General features: G+C 30.2%; 1 protein-coding gene across 1 annotated transcript in view; it reads left to right on the forward strand.

The window, feature by feature from the left end:
• The first annotated feature begins 200 nt into the window (after positions 1–200).
• LOC125073000 (mycosubtilin synthase subunit C) overlaps positions 201–22,441 on the forward strand; it is a 68,750-nt gene continuing 46,509 nt past the window's right edge. Inside the window, exon 1 of the mRNA XM_047683642.1 lies at positions 201–342. The gene's annotated coding sequence lies outside the window, so the exon portion shown is untranslated. The remainder of the gene's footprint in view (positions 343–22,441) is intronic.

The following is a 22,441-nucleotide window of genomic DNA, read 5'->3' on the forward strand; positions in this document are numbered from 1 at the left end:
GTCTTCATATATGTATACGATGACCAAGTCAAAGTTTATAATAATATTTCATATTAATATCGGAAAACCTAAGCCAATTTTTAGTGCTGAAGAAAAAAAAAAAAACCAAAGGCCAGTGAAGAGCTGTGAACGGCACGTGCTGAGACTAAGCTTACAACGCTATATAAGTTGATAGAGGGCGATTACGCAGACAGTCTGCGCACTGGCTGTACCCGGTTGCATAGACTTGCAGTAATTTTAAAAATCGCTAAGAGCGACGCGGTGTGCGCGGGAAAAGTGCAGTGTGCTTTGAATCGTTTATGAATACTTTTTTTTTGTGGCATTTCTTTTTCGGATATCACTGTAAGTTTTTTTTTTTTTTTATTGTAGGGATTTATTGTGTATGTATGCTTTTTCGTGTTTAATGCTCTATAATATTTTGAATGTTACTTCTATACTTTTAATGAAGCTCATAATTTATTTAAATAATAAAATAGATTTTTTAGTTTAAAAATATTAATATTAATAATTGTTACAAATTATGTGCAATTTGCCACTTAATGTCCAAAGCAAAAAGATTTATATAATAGAAACTACTTAAAGTCTTATTTGCATATTTCAGGAACAAAAAATGTTCTAGAGCATTGAATTTATAATTACCTAGCAAATCTTACAAACTAACATAATATTGTGTTATAATTGATTGTTTTATGTTAAAATATATCATTGTCCGCTAAATATTTGATCGTAAGAAAAAAAAATATACACCAAAATGTGAAAACAATAAATTCAAAAAAATGTTCGTAATGTTCCAATTTCTAAATATCTTGACAATTCGACTTTTAAACTTGCTCTTTGACCATTTTATTTTAATACATATTGAAATTTATTAAAATGCGAAATTTAAAATTTTTCAATTAAAAAAAAATCCTGACACTTCGACTTTTAAAATTACTCTTTAACTATTTATTTTATTCTTTTTAATTTTCTTAATATTCAAAATTTTATTAAACAAAGGTGTTATGTTTTATTAAACAATAAATTTAGTGATCATTACAATGAGTATACGTCAAAGGTCGCAAGTTCAATCTTCACTTATGACCAATAATTGCATAGGCCCATATGTGTGTTCATACTTTAGTTTATTTGTCTATGGTAATACGATTCGGTGAATACGAAGCATTAAAATATATAATAAACAAAAACCAATAACAGGAAATTCCATTTATTTTTCACATGTCCATTTAATTTTGTACTAATTTCGTTCGAAATATAATTATATTAGATAATCATTTATTGTTTGTACCTTATATTTATATTCAAACTAAGCCTAAGAAATGTTAATTACAGAACGTATTAGTATTTAAAAAATAAATATAATCTTTTAATTTACCTAAAAAAGTATTAAGTTTATTAAAATACGAAACTGTTTCTAAATCAAAATGTTATTGAAATATTATTTCGTTCCAAAAACGATATTTCTACGTCGAAAAGAATATTATGAAATATAACGGCAAAAAGGTAACGATCATTCAGCCATCAATAAAAACGTACGTACGTATTTAATCTATTTAAAAATATATTAAATAAAAGCGAAATACCACTCACTGATTAATCACGAAATCTCAAAAACTGTAACACCTACATACTTGAAATTTGGCACGTAGGTTCCTTATAGGGTGTAGATATCCGCTAAAAAAGGATTTTACGAAACTCCACCCTATAGGGAGTAAAACGGGGCTTGGAATTTTTGTTTTATAAATTTCACGCGGGTAAAGCCTCAGGTTCAGCTGTTTTATTTTGAACGCATGAGTATTTAAGAGATGGAAGATGTAAACAAAATATATTATAGATAGTGACGTTCATGCTTACAAAACGTCTTAGTGTGCGTGTGTTGTAAACTACAGACAGCAAAAAAAATATTAACGCGTTATTAATATAAGACATTCATTTAATCGGTAATCATTGGTCACCAATTTGATCCTAGATGAATAAAATATTATTATTAAGTTATTATTTTGCCTCATCTTTTTGCGGTGGAATAAGACAAAGCAGCTCCTCTAACGGACAGGTCTTTGACCACCAGTGGAAATTTTTGTAATATCGTTTTTTTTTTCTTGTACAGTGGTTGAAATTTTATTACAACCACAACATATCATAAGATCATAACAAATTTTTATTCTCTTTTTTTTTTTTTTTAATTTACAACACCAATGTTTGCTAGTAATACCAAACAAAAAAAAAAGATTGACAAACGGAGAATAAGGTTTTAATAAGTTATTTTGACTATCTCACTTTCGGTCCGGCCAGATTGACGTGTACCATTTGGATTTTTAAATTTATTGTACGTCTTTTTGTACGTTTTTCACACGCTTTTTGGGTAGTTTGCTGTTCTATATATAAGAAGAATATTTATGTCTTACTTCTTAGTATATCGATATAGAACTGCAAGTACATTTCAGACTATACGATAACCCTTATACCATTGAGCCGATCAGTTAATAGCACGGATGTTTATAGTGGAACAATTCAACGGCTATTGGTAAAACCCTCGACTATTGGTTTAAGTGGTTTGTTTTGATGAGACAAAGCGACTATAAAACTATATTTTTTATTGATATATTTCTTCAATATATATATATATATATATATATATATATATATATATATATATATATAAAGTAATTAAGCAAGTTATTTAATTTTGAAATTAATAAAAATGTTAACAGGTCATTTACGTTTTATACTATTAAGCTCTAATTATTATTAGAGTATTTTCAGTGTTTTGGTGCAAAAACGTCCTAATCGGCGAGTAAGGGTTAATGTATAATAAATAATTATGATTGAACGTAATGGGTACAGACGCAAAAAACGTAAAAAACGAATGAAATGAACGAAAATTAAATGAATGACGTCACGAGGTTTTTAAGTAAATAAATCGTATCCGTTAGACATTTAGGATTTCCATTCTAAAACAAACTCACGTCATACGATCGGCTTAAGGTAATTAAAGCATATTTAAACATTTGCTTAGAATATTTTGTTTATATTGTATATGTATATATGTTACTTTTTAAACTTTATACTTTGACATGAGCAGTACCTGGAAAAACAGTAAATTTAATTAAACATTTTACAGTTGAATAATTTTTTTAAGAACGTTTCGCTTGGGACAACCGATTCAAGGACTTAATATTTCGTATCTTTTTTAAAACGATTATTAAAATTGAACACAATGTTTTTTTTTTTTAATTATGTAAGTGTTACTATTACTTCTCGAGACTTGTCATATTGTACCTATGTATCCTTATCCCGATTACAGACAAATTTTTGATCTCTTTGTGAAATGTCAGATTCCTTACCAAGAGAAAAATAGTTATCTATTAAAAGCCATTAAACTAAGAATTGAATTGAATAGTTATCTATCTTTAGTATAACATACATATAATTTTTACGATATCAGTAAGACTCAACAATAGAACTATACTAAATTTCACTATTAGATGTTGTAAAAATTGAGTTTATTTACCATAGAAACATATTATTTTTTAACGTATTGACTTTTTTCCAGCTGGTATTACGAATTTTGACATCTGTCAAAATTGAATTTTGACAATGGAGTCTCGTTTTGGCGGGAAATTGATCAAAATGGTTAACTGTTTATTTTCACTAGGCTTAAATTAAGTTAGCTGACGTATTGATAGCAAGTGGTCAAAATCCGTGTGATAAATATTAATAAAGTCGTACGCCGCCAATGCTCCACGAACGATGGAAATTAAAATGTTATATTACCACTCAAACTGATAAATAACCTTCCTATACCTTCATTCATTTTTATAGGGCAGGCTAAGTGCTATAAAGATTCATTTATCCATAAAATATCGTGAAGCGTGGATTATCCTTAACAAAAGGTGAATGATCTTATTATACCTATTGTAAATGTCGATTGTGTTCTGAGGAAACAATAATATAGATGTGTCTTTTTAACTGTGGATGATATACTAAGTTTACTACTAAATGTTTAAGTTTTATGCTAAATGTTTTAAAAAAGAGCTAACTGTGTTAATTTTCGTACCGTTAACGTCGCTTAGCTAGACAGAGTCCACCCGTCCTCTTACTGAGACGAAAGTTCGCGACAACTTGAATTAGTGTTGTAAAATTAGTCAAAATTGCCAGTAAGAGCCTACTCGAGTAAAGTATATTCTGATTATGATTGTGATAACCGTTAATTCGCATGTCTTGCGCATGCTTTACTTGATGACATGTTTGCAACACCGTTGATTGCGTGTTTATTACGAATTTTTCGTTATCGCAATAGTGACAGTTTAAGTTGAGAACTTGGTGTAAACTTCCAGTGATAATAATTGGTAAGAGGAGATTACACATTAATACATACAAGTGTTGATCATATCAAAGATAGAACAATCTAAAAATATTTTCACGGCTTACCAAACCTACTCACAAAGTATCTTAAACCTTATTTCTATACAGTTAAAGTGAATCATGCGTTATCCTTGACACGAAAAACTTCGTAAACGAAAACAAAGCGTTACTCCTTTAATCTGTAACGCAATTTTGCGAAGGCCTAATAAAAAAAAAAATTATAAATCGTCTATTGTATATTCATTAAAAATCTTTGTGTTTTGTTTTTTTCTTTCAGGACGTGAGCAAACGGTGAGATTTTATTTGATATAATTTACCGTGTGATATTTCAAATGCGTAATGATCGAAATAAATTTTTACTCATCACCATTTCTTAGGCCTAAAATTACCATTCAAGAGCGTTTAGCGCACTTTCACACAACAAACAAATACGTATATAACCATATTATTTATTTATCTTGAATTCCTAAAAATAATGACACTGTAACGGGTAATTAAAATGAATTTGCAGATCGAGAGAGCGAATTAGTTTTAAAATCAAAACTTATAACAATTTGAAGGTCTCATTACAATATCAATTATAAATGTTTTATAGGCAGTCAGGCCAACTCAGACTGATTTTTTATATTGACAGATTGATCCGCGTAGTTTTACCCGGTTTTAAAGCCACTCCTCCAGCACGCTACTACAAACATCACGGAACGGTAGCGTTATGTTATATAGTCTATAACCGTTTCTCAATAAACCGCTTGAGTGATAAGTGATTTCAAACAGCTTAGCATGCAATTATAAATTAAGTTATATTTATATAAATTCCAACCATTACATGAAAAAAGCCAAATAAATAACATTTGACAGCAAATTGACGCGATATCATTGGTCGCGAGCTTGATTAGTCTATGATATTCACTATGGATTTGCGGAAAAATGGCGATTAACGTCACCGAAAATGTAATCGGGATTTTGGAAGTCAAATTTAAGTGGAAATAAGTAGTAGTAAGTAGTTAGTAGTGCACAATATCGCTGTGTTATTAGCAAATCGCATGAAATGTGTAAATATGAGGTTTGTTTATCTTTATTTCTACTCCCATTGGAATAGGCTATAGAAGTATGAATTTTATACATTCACCGTAAGTCTTGGATCTTCATTTAAAATTCCTTTGATTCTGTTCTATAATGAAATTTCTGGGCTCAACTCAGCGTCTTTCACGAGAGCACTTGATTCAGAGCCGAGCACGATTTGACCTCATTAATAATTAATACTAAATTTTGCAGTTCATCATATTTAGTTAAGTGTTTTGGAATTAAATCTTAAGCTATATTCGCATCCTATACACATTTTAATATAATTGATATTTTCATATATAATTCGTTTATTCTTAGAAGTTAAAGGTCGAGTTTAAGAAGAGCAACTACGCAAAATATTTCTCTTTAATCTACATTGCTCGTTTTATTTCCTGATGATGAAACGAGACAGGACTTTTTTTTTTTAATAAAATCTTTGTGTCGAAGACAGCTCTCTGCTAGTACTTTAAAGGTCCGAATAGCCTTTTGTCATATTTTGTCATGATGAAAATGACACGTTCACCGAACAGCTAGGCAGCAGTTCTTTTAAACTTCTTTTTATTTATAATTTCAAATCTCTACAGACGTTTTTACCCTTCGTGTAGCTTTCTGTTGTTTCGATTGAATTAGTAGTTTGATGTGCTGGTATGTTTTTATTTCCTGGACCTGTCTTAATAGCTGACAGCAATTAAACAATAAGCATGAATAATATGCGATACGCTGGACATGGAATGGGTAATTCGCAATACAAATTAATCTTTTTTTTTAAGATCTATTTCTTGTTTTGTGCCAGTTGCCTTCCTTGCGATTGCAAAATATAAATTATAATAGTTCTTTCAAATCTCATTATTCTAATTAATAATGAACACGATTCAATATAAAACAAAGATTTCGACTTCCTGTAACGTTTCAAAGAATGCTATGAAGGTCATAATTTTAAATGTTACTTTATTTTCTGGCAACATATTACAAACTCCTGTAATATAGTTATTATATACTTAACAGTTTTTAATTTTTTATTACTTTTTTTTCAAAGACTTTGTGTCCATACTTTCTTTCTTCGACTATTCCTCTCTATCTCTTGTCATTTATTATGGTAGATAAAAAAAACCAATGCCATTTAAAAATATATTTTTTATGAAACTCTCTGGTGACAAGTTAGTCTGTACAAAAGTGGGACAAGTACAAGTTTACTTCATACATAAGAAAAATTGATTTACAGTAACTTTGGTAACAAAAGTCACGATTTTTATAATATGGTCACTTATAATTTGAGTTATCCTCAAAGATCTGTAGATAACAGCTTCCGGGAACGCGTAGAACTTCTAACCCTGTGTTATGAAAGGCGAATTCCTACGGGGACATAAACTGTAATTTCCTGTTCAAGAAAAACAGTTAATAGGAGAAAGAAGCCTCCATAATGCTAAGATTATTTAAAATAAAGAATTATTTGTTTTTATTTTTACGTTTCGTTTCTACTTCGTAACCGTGATTTGTTTTTTTTATTCTTATAATTCTGGTTAAGGAGTAATTTTTTTAAATTTTCTTCTCGTTTAAGTAAACTTTAATGTTTTATTTTTAATATATCCGTAATATACATTGAAATATTTTATTATTTTTTTCTATTAAATATGATTTAATTAGGAAAATAATTATTACATTTTTGTATAGGTAACACAACGTGACTAAAATAAAATTCTAAGCTTGTTTGACAGATAATAATGTGAATTTTTCGGCTGAAATGAAAGCGATTTGAATAATTTGAATAAACTTTAATAAAAAAACTTTACTTAATTCAAGGTTTTTGTTGAATTTTATTTTCCCCGTAAGAGAGACAGTATTCTTGATGCAAGTAACAGAATGCTCCTTATCGCCTATTTTATTTTATATTAGATCGCAGGTTTGTGGTAGGGCTTTGTGTAAGCCCGTCTGGGTAGGTACCACCCACTCATCAGATTTTCTACCGCCAAACAGCAGTACTCAGAACTGTTGTGTTCCGGTTTGAAGGGTTAACATCTTAGTTGCCGAGGTTGGTAGCGCATAAGGAATGGTTAATATTTCTTACGGCGCCATTGTCTATGGGCGGTAGTGACCACTTACCATCAGGTGACCTATTAGCTCGTCCGCCGACCGATATTATGAAAAAAAAGAAACATGGGTAGCTACCACCCACTTATTTAATATTATTCCACCAAACAGCAATAATTTGTATTGTTAAGTTCCGGTATGAAGGATGAGTGAGTGACTACAGGCACAAGGGACATAACATCGTAGTTCCCAAGGTTGGTGGTGCAGTGGCGAGTTACAGTGAACATTTCTATGGGTTGCCCATTCGCGAACTTATATAATTAAAAAAATATATATATCACCTTAAAACGAAGTCAAAATAGCCAAGTAATACAATTAAACCTTCCTGAATAAAGTCGCCGGGAATTACTAGTTTTATTATACAAGGTAAAAGATTGTATGAACATTGATTGAAAAAGAATTATATGACTTCATATAGAAAGTCTATACTTATTAAGTTTTTTTTTTTAAATAATTACTTTCAAGGTCGAAATAAGTTAAGGATATTCATTTTTACATATTATGAAATAAATGTTTGATAATTTTTAATGCACGGGCAACATAAAAAATGGCGTAAATGACAGACGATAATGTTACCATAAAGAATATGGAGTTTTGGGTTCATTGTACACGTTACACGCGCAAAAATATATTACTAGTATCAAAAAAATGGTGTATAGATTTTATTAATGTAGATGAACAATTTGTAATTTATTTCTATATACATACTGGTTTAGAATTTAAATTACATAATAATATTTAAAAAAATACAAATCAATAATAAAATAAAAAAACGGGACTGGATATTAATTCAATTAAAAAAAAAACTTTTTGTCAGTTGTTTTATGACAAAATGTCATAAGTTGTTTTATGATAAAATGACATGTCTGACAAACGTTCGTAATCATGAAGCGTCATCAAAACAAAAACTGTACGAAATTTCTTTATTTTTATTTTGAAAAAAAAGACATTCCATTCATCCATTAAAAGTAAGAATTCCATTTAAATCAGACCATAAAATTTATTTTTTAATTAAGTAGTTTTTATTTATATAATACAAGATCAATAAATGAGTTTTAGACTAAAAGGTTTTATACATAAAATTTTTCAGAAAAATTATGGTGTTTATTTAAATGTTACAGACATTAAGACCTAAGAAATAATTGTGGGTAGTAAATAAAAAAAAATACAAGGTCTAATCCGTGACACGTTTATCACGGGTCGTTGGTTCGATGTCAAAGTTTTTACAAAGTTTTTAATTAACTCTTAGTGCAATAATAACAATTATTAATTTTGTTTAAAATTTAAATAATCAATCGAACGTAAGCATATTTATTCTCTATTGGCAACACTTATTAAAAATATTCCGGCCTTTTCCGACAAGGAAAGTTGAAATTCTTGGGTTTTCTCTGCTATAATACGTATGTATTATACATATAAACTTCCTCTTGAATCACTCTACCGATGTTAACCTCATTAAAATCCGTTACGTAGTTTAAAAGATCTAAGCGTACAGACGGCGGGAAGCGACTTTGCTTTATACTGTGATATTGATATTTTATAGTATCGGGTTTTTCTATGTATAAAAAGTAACTATATATATATATATATATATTTTTTTTTTTTTTTTTTCTAATACGATCATGTGACCTCTATATGTCCATTATCACAAGAAACCTATAGTAATATAAACTTTATTCCCCCGCCTAGGCAATTTATGTTATTACTATTAAATATTATAATTATTATCATTTTATAGCTAAATATAATGTTAATTTATTTTTTCTTTTTAATTGCCTAGAGTATTCATCTGCCATAATCTATTTTTAATTATTAATATATATAAATAAGACACAAAGTTTGTTCGGAAAAGATCGCTATTGTGATAAAGCTGTCATTGCTTTTAACCTGCTGTGGTAATGTGTATTTTATTTAAGATCATTTTTATATAATCGTTACAGTTTATGATATTTTTTTAAAATAAAATACCGTTTTTTAAGGCTGAAAGACAATATACCTTTGTTCGATTTTTAAATTAAACATTTTTTTCTTATCTGTTTTATATGAGTCATCTAGTTTATTTAAAGGCGCATTTCATACGTTTATACGAGCAAGATGGTCATTATTAAGATAATTTATAAATATATTCGTACAGCATCTAAATAAATTATCGTACCGGTAAAACCATTCCAGTATCTTAACAGACAATAATATTATAGTCATGTTACAATTTATAATAAAGTCCTGTGCATGCTGTGTCATTTTTGTTTTATACCCAATTCGTAACAGATTCACTTTGTGGTAAGGCTTAGTGAAAGTATCACTGGTTAGGTACCACCCACTCATCATTTATTCCACCACAAAGCTGCTGAGATGAGGATATTAGAACGCGTGCATCTTAACCAATAATTGCGGGTTCAAAGCCAGGCAAGTACCACTGCATTTTCATGTGCTCAATATGTGTTTATAATTCATTACCTCCTCGACGTTGAAGTAAAACATTCTGAGGAAACCAGCATTTGTCTAATTTCAACGAAATTCTGCCACATGTTTATCCACCTACCCGCATTGGAGCAGCGTGGTGGAATATGCTCCAAACCTTCTCCTCAAAAGGGAGAGGAGGCCTTAGTCCAGCAGCAGGAAATTTACAGGCAGTTCTACACATTTTTATATATTAAATTAAAAAAAGACGCAGAACAATATAATACGCACTTTAAAAAATTATATAATAATGCTTAAATGTTATTATGTGTGAATCTCTGAACGCACTACGCATAAATTATGACTCATTACAACTTATCTGTACATGATAATACCGATGTTTTGAAAAATACCACTGTGCGAATAGACCTTTATTGATGACAGAACAGGAAAACCCGTACTGGCCGACTGACATGACATTTCAACCTGTTAATTCCCTTTGCCGTTGAATGTCACAAGTTATTAAATTGTAGATAAAACATGTACTAGTATTGTATCGGTAAATAACCTTTAATTATATTAAATACAGTTTATATTAATAACGTAAATAAACGAACAATATTGATATCACAGTTTTTTTTATATTAATACTAGATATCCGCCTCGACTTTGTACGGGAAAAAAATGATTGTATGTTTTGTTGACTTGGAAACTGATCTGGGTTATATCATGTCCGATTTAAGCCAATCATCACATAAAAACATCAAAAACGGTCCAGTTCAATGACATAAACACGTGCCGAAGAATTATATATGTACATGTATAAAGAATCTGGCATAGTTTACAGGTAAACTATATTGAGTTTCATCTGAATGATTTAATGTTGTCTTAGATTTTCGCGATTATTACACATTGAAATAAAACTACGGGCAATAAACGGGCAGACCCGTGACCACGAACACTGCAAAGTGCTCGAAACGTCGGGATGTTAAAATAAAATAATTAATACACGCGATTAAATCCGTTAAAAACTAGTTTTATTTCAATCTGAATGATTTGTCAATTTAGACAAGCTTGACAACAAGTAATCAAAACTATCCACCAACCCGCATTGGAGCAGCGTTGTGGAATATGCTCCGAATCTTCTTAAAGGGAGAGGAGGCCTTAGCCCAACAGCGGGAAATTTACAGGCTGTTAATGTAAAAAAAATGTATAAAGATGCTATACCTCGAAACGAATGGAAGTGGTTGGGCTTTAATAATTATCCGTATGAAATTAAAATCGCTATTCACTAAATTGTATTTATTTATAATAACTTTATATAACACAAAAAAGAGATTAGAACACCCGGTTGAAACGAAGTTCCTTCGCTATATTTATTTTGTACAAGCCTGCTGCGACTCTTTGCGTTTATTTAAAAGATTTTTTTAGAAATTTTCAACTCCTATGTCAGGTTTTATTTAGATTTAATTTAATTTTAAACTGCAAGTCACTCATGTACATTTGGCGCCAAAATTATGAAACCTCATTGAATGAAATTTATAATGACAAATAGTATACGTCCTATAGAATTGGAGTTTTTCGGAAACAATTTACTTTCATTTTTTTTCTTATACAGCAGTGCTCTCTAACTGGCTAGTAACTATTTTCCGCTCTCTAAAATTAATTAATTCATTCATTCTTTGATAATTCGTAACAATTAAGTAAAACGCCATTAAGAATCCTATTTAATATTCTGCACATCTACGGCTGGAGCTCTTCAAAATTAGATCATATCCTAGATTGGATTTGACCTAGATCATGACATAGATTTTTTTATGTGCAGCTATCGCCCCATAATCACTGGGAAAAAAATTGGCTTACGCTGTTAATATATAAGATTAAACACAATTAAATAGATTAACAATATTTGTGAATAATTAAATGATAAGAAATAAAATTGTTATTTGACGACCTCCGTGGTCGAGTAGTGTGTACACCGGTTTTCATGGGTACGCCACTCCGAAGTCCCGATCGATTCCCGGCCGAATCGATGTAGAAAAAGTTATCTATGTTGTCTAGGGTCTGGGTGTTTGTGGTACCAATCTTTAGCTATAACGGAATTGATATCTTTTGCCTTTTTTTGGTTAGAATAAGAGTTAGAGTCGAATAATTGAATATTTCTTAGGAATGAGTACGCTCTTTTCTTGAAGGTTCCCAGTAGTATCGGTTCGGGTGTTTGTGGTACCGTCGTTACTTCTGATTTTCCATAACACAAGTTCTTTTACTTACATCGGGATCAGAGTAATGTATGTGATGTTGTCCAATAATATTGTAATAGTGTTGTATTGTTGTAAAATGTTATTAGGGACCCGTGTAAATTAAAAAAATACCTTTAAATAATGTTGTATTATGCCATTTATAATGGAAACAAATATAGAGAAAGATAGGGAGAGGTCATCTGGCGTTTCTAACGTAATAAAATGTAGGATAAGCGTAAAATAACTTCGTTCCAAAAATAATAAAAAATACACCAACGGTACGAGGACATAATACTGAGCAACTCTCACACAGTGTAACACCAAATTTATTAAATAAGGAAAAAAAAAGTCGCGGTTGTGCTGCTTTTTTATACGACTGGAAAAATGATGGAGGTTAGGTTTTTTTTTTAATAATTCGTATCTCAGGCGTGAATTTAATTTATATTTTATTTTCTGTGCGTATTATTTGAAGTACGTTTTATTTTTAATTTTATATTATTAGACTACCTCATTGCTATAGTGCTTAGTTTATAAGGTCGCGGCGCCCTAGTTCCTGGATTTAAAGCTACATATTTTATATACATTCTTATTTATGTTTTTATATAATCATATAATATATAAAATCATCAATCATCATTTGTGTCACAGTATGATATGATATGGCATATATTTGTGCTTAGTAGTTTATAAATATATTTTTATTTCGAAAAATGTTGCCATTTAAATATTTTCAATACCTAATATCACTTTTTTTTTGTTACTGCAAGACTTGGTAAGGAAAACCAGAAATACCACTTCGTATTAATCGAATGTTGGAAATATATACATAATCATAATTTTATATACTATTTCTATAAAAAAATATATATGTTCATCCATTTATAATATTTTATTTAATAAGTATGGTTAATATTTCTAACAGCGCCAATGTCTATGGGCGGAGGTGACCACTTAACATCAGGTGGCCCATTTGCCATTCCGCCTACCTATTACATAAAAAAAACCTAATACTGAGTACAAAATAGAAGTACGATAAGAGATAATTAGAAGAGGGAAACAGAGAGAGCAGAGTAGAGAAAGTGAGAAAGAGTGAGAAACAACGTATGCCATAAAAAAATCGTACCGATACGTCATGGTACCCACCAAGAGGTCATGGAAACATGAATCGGTACGCCTAAGCCACTATCGCACAATTACTTTTTAATAATAGGTAAAGAAATCTTACTAGGAAACGGAAATTCATGGTGTCCGGATAACGGTCTATTAAAGTTTCTTTAGATTTATTATAGCAATTATAAGTACATTACTGTATTTATATATCAATATCTCTATATAAGTATGTATAAATATACAATATAAATATTTTTTTCTATACTAAAGACTAGCTAAAGTCATTCACTTGGCGGTAGAACTATTTATATATTGATATTCATCACATGTTACCCACAGACAACAATACTCAGTGTTGTTAAAGGGTGAAAACCAGTGTAACTACACACACAAAGGTCATAACATTTTGGTACCCAGGTTTGTGGCGAATTGGTGTTGTAAGAAAAAATTCGTAATTTTTGTAGTCAAAATTTCTGCGTCCATGTCTATAGGTGTAGGTGATCATATAACATTAGGAAGCACATTTGCTTGTCACCGTCAATTGTACAGAACAAGTGCCCTAGTCTGGTTTTGCAGAAGGATTTTTTGGAAAAAGATATCTAATATTTAGTGTAGTGTGTTATTCATTATTTGAATACATTCTTAATTAAACCACTTTATTTTTAATATTTTTACTTCATTACAATTGTAATATGTAAATGTATGAAATGATATAATACGTAAATGATTTTTTGCGCCTTTTAATAAACGTTTGAAAGGCGTTTTACCAAAAGTAATGCGCCCACTTTTACTCCTGTTTAATTTGTAAAAATCGCCTTGTCGTATATAAATTGATAAGATCTATATTAATAATATGATTGCATTAAAACGTTCTTTGTTCTATGTATCCATTAGATTTTTCTATTTTAACAATTTAATATTATCTGGGTTTTATTTCTTGGTAGGAGGTCTAACTAACCAACCCAGTCATTACGTTCCATTTACAAAGAATAACTGGCATGAGGGCCATAGTCTACCCCATTGTATGTATGACTTATTATAGATTTAATAGGTTTTAACTATTACCATTTGACCTCCACGGCCCCTTTGTCAAGAGGTTATAGTAATTATTCGTCAGAATTGCTTGTAATCACAACTGACGCACTCTACCGGACATAGTAGTGAAAACATGGAGTAAGCTGATATAGAGAATCGGACTCGAAAGGGAGGAGTTCGGATGAAGGAGGCTTGGGAGTCTATACACTTCCAACTTCCAGACTACGAGTTACTGCTAGTAGTTCCCCCTGAACCTGAGCCCCCTCCTAAGCTTACCACTAAAACAAAGAGACAAAATATTTTGTTACCTTTAATAACTTTAATATTTCAATACAGTTTTGCATTAAATAAATGCATTTAATAAGATACGCTTGAAACAAACTACACCGTACTAGACCGTATTCGTAATGACTGACAGCTATAACGTGATTAACATTTAAAATTGTTTAATTAATTGTATACCAAAGAAAGTTAATTGGATCTTGCTTTATAGAATTAAAATCTGTCCACCCGTGTATGGCAATTACATTTAAACGGGTTTATAAAATATAACTTACTGTGTTTATTGAATTTTGTTGTACAAATACACTTCGCGATATTTCATATCCGCCATATTTATATTAGATTATGACGTCACAGATTCTTAAAAATTCTTTTGATTTAAGTAATAATGAATATATCATTATAACTAAAATCAAAAACATATTCATTTGTTTATAACAATACTTGACAGTTATTCTCAATCCATGCGACGAATTTACTTATACATAGTATTGTTATACTTTTTTTTTTTTAAATAAGGCTGTCTGCTTCAGAAGCAGTGATATAAATTATTCGCAATACGATATGAGTTTTTGCTCGCGTCCTTGAAAATCAAAAGGTTGACGACCACTGATCTATATGTATATATATATACTCTATTCCATCCATAACAGGAAAAAAGCCTAACAAACAGCATTGATATAAACAGCATAATTATATTGATAGCAACAGCAAATTAATCTATAATATTCACTGTGAATTTGCGAAAAAATGACGTTTTGAACGCCGACAAAACTCGTATCGGAATATTGGAAGTAAAATTTAAGTGGAAATAATTGGTTAAGTGCAATAGTGTTGTGTTATAAAATAAAGATATATTAATCATAAACTCTTAGTAGTGCACAATATCTGATTTATTCATCTAATACGTAGATATAAGGTTTGTTTATCTGAATTCCTATTTCCATTCCAATGGAATGTATTCCAATAGGTTACATGTTCTTAGTAACAAAATATCAAACTGAAGTATACCCCGCGTCGAAATGATTGAGAGCCACTGTACGGTCTAGTTTGCTATTAATTCAATAATATTTTTATTGAATACCGTAACGATAATTTAATTTATAACCAATTGTTGTAAACGTTTTCTTTCTTTGTTGTACCGTAATTAAGGTCGCCAGCTTAGCCTTAACCTGCAATTGCTTTATAGTTATACTAGGTAATTGGAAAATTAAAAGGAAACGAAAAATTGCGCTGACTGTGACACGGTTTTATAATGTTTTTATGAAATAATAACACATTTTTTTCAGATAGCAACAATAAACGATTAATTCTAATAACAGGTAAATGGAATCGTTGTGCACTTTGCACCTGCAGTGTACCTACTCGTATAATATATACTTATAGATATATTCCGATTGGCTGATTCGTCTTTTGTGATGTAAAGTATCAAGAAAACAATTTGTGAACTTATCCCCCAAAACTCTTAAAGCCTAATCGCTCGACAAAAAAGTACAAATGAGGTTATATTTGCTAACCAGCGCCGATCTAATTTAACACGGAGACACGCGCGTTCGTGAATGAACAGATCTGTAATCGAGTTAAATTATTTGTACTCGTAACAGAATAATATGGTCTCATTTTTCTTATTGATCATTTAAACAATATAAAACTAAAAGTAAAGTGAATAAATAAAACGCTTATCCTTTTGAGCAGAAAGAACTTATTCCATCAAGCTGATTTTCATCTGAAGACTTCTCACCTCTACCACTACCAGCCTTGGGTATTAAACGATCGCCTAGTGGTTATTCTTTGATATTGAACATTTGTAAACAATGACTAATTGACAAAAATAAAAAAGATCCGCTGAGTTTCTTTTGCTGGTTTTTCTTAGGTCCGAGTATTTTTTTTTTCAAACCGTTCGTTGGGTTAAATTTAATAATCAATAAGTAAGTGTAATTCTTTTTTATTGAATAAAAGAATTTGGTTTAATATTTTCGGTTAAATGGGTCAGCTCAGCTATTTAGAAAAAATACTTACTACTTAAGTGATGACTTTTGCTATTTTGAGTCTATTCAAAATATTTAAAATTTTAACTTTCATTTTTTATCATACGATAAATACAAGATTATACATGAAAAAAGGAAAATGATAATGTTCCTGTTAATAAAACCAATGTAAGATGAAGTTGTTTGTTAATTAATTGTTTATAGTTCATTTTAAAATGTATTAGTACGAGTTGTATGTGTCACTCTCGAAATTCATTAATAGCGTTATTTTTAAATAAATAAATATTGGACAACATCACATACATTACTCTGATCCCAATATAAGTAGCTAAAGCACTTGTGTTATGGAAATTCAGAAGTAACGACGGTACTACAAACACCGAAACCCAAGACAACATAGAAAGTTAATGAACTTTTTCTACATCGATTCGACCGGGAATCGAACCCGGGACCTCAGAGTAGCGTACCCATGAAAACCGGTGAACACACTACTCGACCACAGAGGTCGTCAATTTATACCAATATTCTTTATATATTGGTTAAGTTAAGCAATTAATGTAAAAAAATCAGTAATGTAAGATAAAGTTACAACAATGCTCCCGCTTCCAACGTGAAAGAGAACATTAATTTTCCCGCCAGTATTTTCTTTTTTTTTTTTAATAATGTTGCCCGCTTCAAAAGTCCTAGCGATAACACATAATTACGGCAGATAATTTTAACTCATAAAAAAATATTTATCAAATTTCGAGATCGTTTCTAAAATGAATGAATGAAATAAACATTAAAAAATTATAGACATTTGACGCGATCATGTAATACCTGCTTAGCTAAAGGTTGTCAAGCAGAACATAAGTCCGTCATCTGTGCCATGCAATTATCAGTGATCAATTATATTTGAATAAATAAACAAGAACAGCATTAATGCTGTAAACCTTATAAGATTAGATCGCTTTATGTGTATACGGAACGTGAAATGGCATCATGAACACAGAAATGAACAGATACCTATAAATCAGCTCCCAGTTCAACGTGTGTGTAACAAGTCTCGTTTAATCTACGTATAATTGGCCTGTGTATCCTTATTTATACTTTTTGTTTCTAAACCGATGGTTTTTGTTCGTTTGTATTTTGTTTTTCTTCGTATAATTTGTGTTATTATGTACCTACAATGTGAATGTATGTTACTCACACACACGTGTGCAATATTATTGTTATTGACATGTCAATGACTACAATAAATTTTAGTAGTAATCGTGGGATAGCCGGTTGGAATCAAGTTGCTTTCTATATATATGTATATGTATATTATATATTAAATAACAGATACAATAAAATAAATTAACTATGTTAGAGAATAATCAAATGAGAATGACAAAAATGTTATTAAAAATTCCGAGTGAATTTAAACAATGACAAAAAAACGGTAATAAAAAGGACAGAAAGGAAGAGAAAGAGAGAGAGTGGAAGAGAAAGAAAGAGAGAGATAGCTCGCCTGTCGGCGTAACGCATTTGCCTCAGGTGACGCTTTTTGCCAGTTCACTCAAATGTAAGCCGCGTAAAAGAACTTTGTTCCAAAAATGTTTAAAAACACACTCACAATTCAACTTAAACGCTGAAAAATAATAAAATTATATTTGATTGTATAAAGTAAAACTCAGTTACAAAGTTTTACAATTCACACATACTATGAAATAATTTGTACAAACGCATAGTCTGAATTCGTTTCAACATACTTTAATAAAGCAAGCTTAGCGGAAACAACATAATTGTCGTTTGACGTACGAGTACGTGTCCTTCCCCAACATTAAATTGCACTCGTGACGTGGCCTACCTACGTCTACTAAAAATGACACACTTCAATCTATCTCCAATCAATCCAATCAATATCTAGTATTTATAATCATATACGTAGGTTAATGTACGTTGTATTAATATTTCTTATACCTCGCCTTCCATTTTACGTCATATCAAGATAAAAAATTGTATGTAATTATTTTGTGGTAATAATATTTCAAAGTTATCGATTCTTTATTAAATTAGCCTAGCTAGGATAGCCAGTACTTATTCGATATTTCGTTGATGACTATGCTATTATACACTGAGAGACCTACATTGTTCTAGATCAACCATGTAATTGTCCATAATATTTTACATGAATACAAGATTATATTAAAGATAAAAAAGTGTGGACTTGGTATTTATTGATATCAAGATAGGATATATAAAAAATAAATTGTTCTTTACTTACATATTCTGTAATTAAAATGGTGAAAAAAATGATGAGTTTCTTGTCGGATCTTCTCAGTAGAGTCTATTTTTTAAACCTGCGGTAGCTTTACATTTGATTTAACATTATAAGATGACCATACAAAAGCTGCTTTTATGATCTAACTTAACTTGAATAAAGTATATTTTGATTTTTTTTTTTGTAAAATAAATAAATTATTATTAGCCGTTGTCTCTACATTTAAGTGTAATAATATTTGTCATATGAATAGTACTTCTAATAATATATTAATTGTAATAATCAAGAAATTCAAGGGCCACGAGTAAAAGAGATCTCCACCTTACCGGCCACGTTCTGTCTCGGAAAACTTCCTTTCTCAGAAGTGAGGTATACGAAGTATTCTCGCACCGCCGAATAAAATCTATATGAAAATATATAATAAGGTGCTTGTCAACATTTGAACCCGTGGATTTCGGTTATGAATCACGTATTCTAACCATTCTCCCAAATTCCATTTTAAAATGTCTAACAGATTTGCCAATTAATAAAAATTAAAATAAAACAAATGCAACATGAAATCTGTCAAGTTACGAATAAATAAGCACCACAAAGCTAATACTCATTTCTTTGATAGATATACATGATTATGATATACACACCAACCAAACGCATAAACATCAAAGGTCATCGCTGCCATCAGAATAGATTTTGTAGGTTAAAAATAAAGAAATAAGCTTAAAGTTACAAAAAATATCATAAAACCTCTTTAGTGCAAACAAAATACTTTTTTAATATCCAATCAAGCATGCATCGTAGCTCATCAGCTTAAAATTTAAACCCGTTCATAATTTCATAAATTCGAAGCCCTTGCAATTACAATCGCTTTTGGGTATAATCGGATTATAATTGCGAGTTTGTTTTATTATCATTTTGTTCGTATACTTGGAAATATAAAATAGTTACAGCATAAAATAATAATTATTACATTATTTTGCGCAAACCGTTTAAGTATTATTAATTATTTATATATATATTATTAAAACCTTGAATCAAAAACTACAAAATGAAAATATCTATAGTGTTCCGCGCGGAAGTAGGTACTTTCAACCCAAAATTCAATTTTTCGAACAAATTTTTTTTTTTAAACGAACGCCTAAAATATTTTACTTCGTATACGTATTTGCCAACGTCCTTGCAATTAACGACTCAGATATTTGTAAAGAGAATGTACTTTCTGTTTTAAATAAAAAAAAAAAAAAGTGTATTTCCTACTCTCCTATTCAACTTTTTTCATTACCATTATTACTTTAAAATGTATAATTTTTAGAGTAACTGAGTTAATGATATCATTCTTTATTATTATTATACTAGTGATCAACCTTGGCTTTGTGCGAGATAATCAGTACAGTATATATACTATAAATTAAATAATTATTTTATAAAAATATAATGAATTGTTTTTTTTTTAACTTGAATCTTTAACACTTTATATCCCTACGCAACGCTAATAAATCGATCAGCCGGTATTAAAAAAACTACATTCAATATAATTCTTTTAAATTATAAAATTTGCACGAATTAGTCGCAACCAATTATTTGTTTGTTAGGAAGACTTATATGTATGTATTTATGATATAGTTTGGCTGATCGCCACTGCTTGGTCACCACCATATTAACCTCTCCTTCATCGCCAATGCGCCACCAATCAATTAAAATATACTTTATTCAAGTGGGCTTTCACAAGCACTTTGAATATTCATTTTACAAACTATATTAAGTGAAGCTACCACCCTTGGGAACTAAGGTGTTATGTCCCTTATGCCTGTTACACGGGCTCATTCAACCCTTCAAACCGGTTCAAAACACAAAGTATTGTCATTGGCAGTTGAAGGACTGATGAGTGGTACCTACCCAGGCGAGTAAACAAAGTCCAACCACCAAATAAAACAATGTACTTGAGTTTCAATCATCTGGCATATCTTAACATTATTGAATTAGGTCAGCAGGTCATGCACTGACTTTTAAATTGTCATTAACACTCGTTCGAAAATATTTATTTCTCAAATGCCTGTTTTATAATTTTCTACGTTATAGTATTTTGCTTTGTTCTTTTCAAACGTTTTACGCCTTGAATTGTTATCGCGTTCCGGATATAAAAACGCTGTCAGGAAGCCGAACAAATATTTCGGAAATGATACTAGGCCTAATAAAAAGCTTCCTGCTTATGATATTACTATTGTTAAGATATTAATATTCACCTATGTCGCTTAAGGTATATTTAGTTATATTTCAGTTGAAATTTAAGTATATTAATTTAAGTATATTTCACTTGAAATTTGCCAATTTTTTTCAGTCATTTTACTTTTTTGTACGATATAGTTTGACAGTTACTTTTGCAGATTTTAATCCGTATTCACAATTTTAAGCCTTTAAATCTATCTATTTTTTTAATTGTTTCGGACAAAATTTGCTCAATATTATCGTCGGATAAAATTCGATAAATTTTTGCTTAGTACCTTTCGAATTAAATCAGTGCTATAAATGTTAAGGACTAATCAGCATACGAATGCCAAATAAATCGCTGCTCACGAAACCACCTAGTTTTGGATTTTTTTTCGTCTTAATTATCAAATTATTGCGGCTCACCTTTTGAGTATTGACAGTATTATGTCAGAAACCCTCCGGCGAGTGTCAACGAGAACTGTTTAAAGCTTCAACTCGGATTGATTGATGTATAAACGAATTACAAATAAAACCAAGTATATTTTTAGTATAAGATAACATTGATTTGATTTGAGAAAATTGATATGATCTTTTTATATAAGCCGGAGAGAAATTATACATTAATAATAATAGATAAAATATATTCGACATAAAAAGTCGCAAGTGGTATCAAATTTGATGCAAGAAATATCAAATCTAAAATTTTAATATTATACGGGGTAGTTTAGCCTCCTCCAAGGTATTATTTTTTTGTCTGGTATAATATATTTATTGCACACACATATCAAACAACAAAATTTGGTGTATGTGTGTAAGTATATTCATTTTTATTGTTTTGATGGAATGAAAAAAAATCACTGAGTTTAGAATATGTCAGTTTATGAGCCTCAGTCTGCTTCATTCCTCGTCTCCTTAATTCTAGGTATTTATTGATCAAGTTATACGACTAAAATTATAAAAAAATTGGGTCCTTTAAAGTCCCAAACCGGAATATAAGTCAAGTTCAGATCAGGATAGATTGCTCTACGGATGTACAAAATATTTGTCTTCATAGTCCTTTTGTAGCTACTTATCCACAGTATTCTCAATATCGAGACCATTCTTCTGATTCGTTTCATTAACATATATTTATGTGTATGCGTTGTCATTGCTCGACCATAATACTCAGATATTTTACTTATATGACCAATTTGCAGATCAGTATACTTTTGTATGTTACGGCTCAAAAAATAAGAACTTTTATATATCCTTGTGTTTGAGTGCGTATATAATTGAAAAATTAATCAATTTTTAGTGTTAGCTAACTGATGTCTAGTCAGACTTAAAAACTTGCCTTCTTATGTCAATTCTTATCCAAGTGGGATGCCACTTGCTAACAAAGACCAACTTATCGTCTACGCAGAACAAAAGGCATCCCCAAA

The sequence above is a fragment of the Vanessa atalanta genome, chromosome 23 (genome assembly GCF_905147765.1).
Source record: "Vanessa atalanta chromosome 23, ilVanAtal1.2, whole genome shotgun sequence".
In the NCBI taxonomy this organism is placed as follows: Eukaryota; Metazoa; Arthropoda; class Insecta; order Lepidoptera; family Nymphalidae; genus Vanessa; species Vanessa atalanta.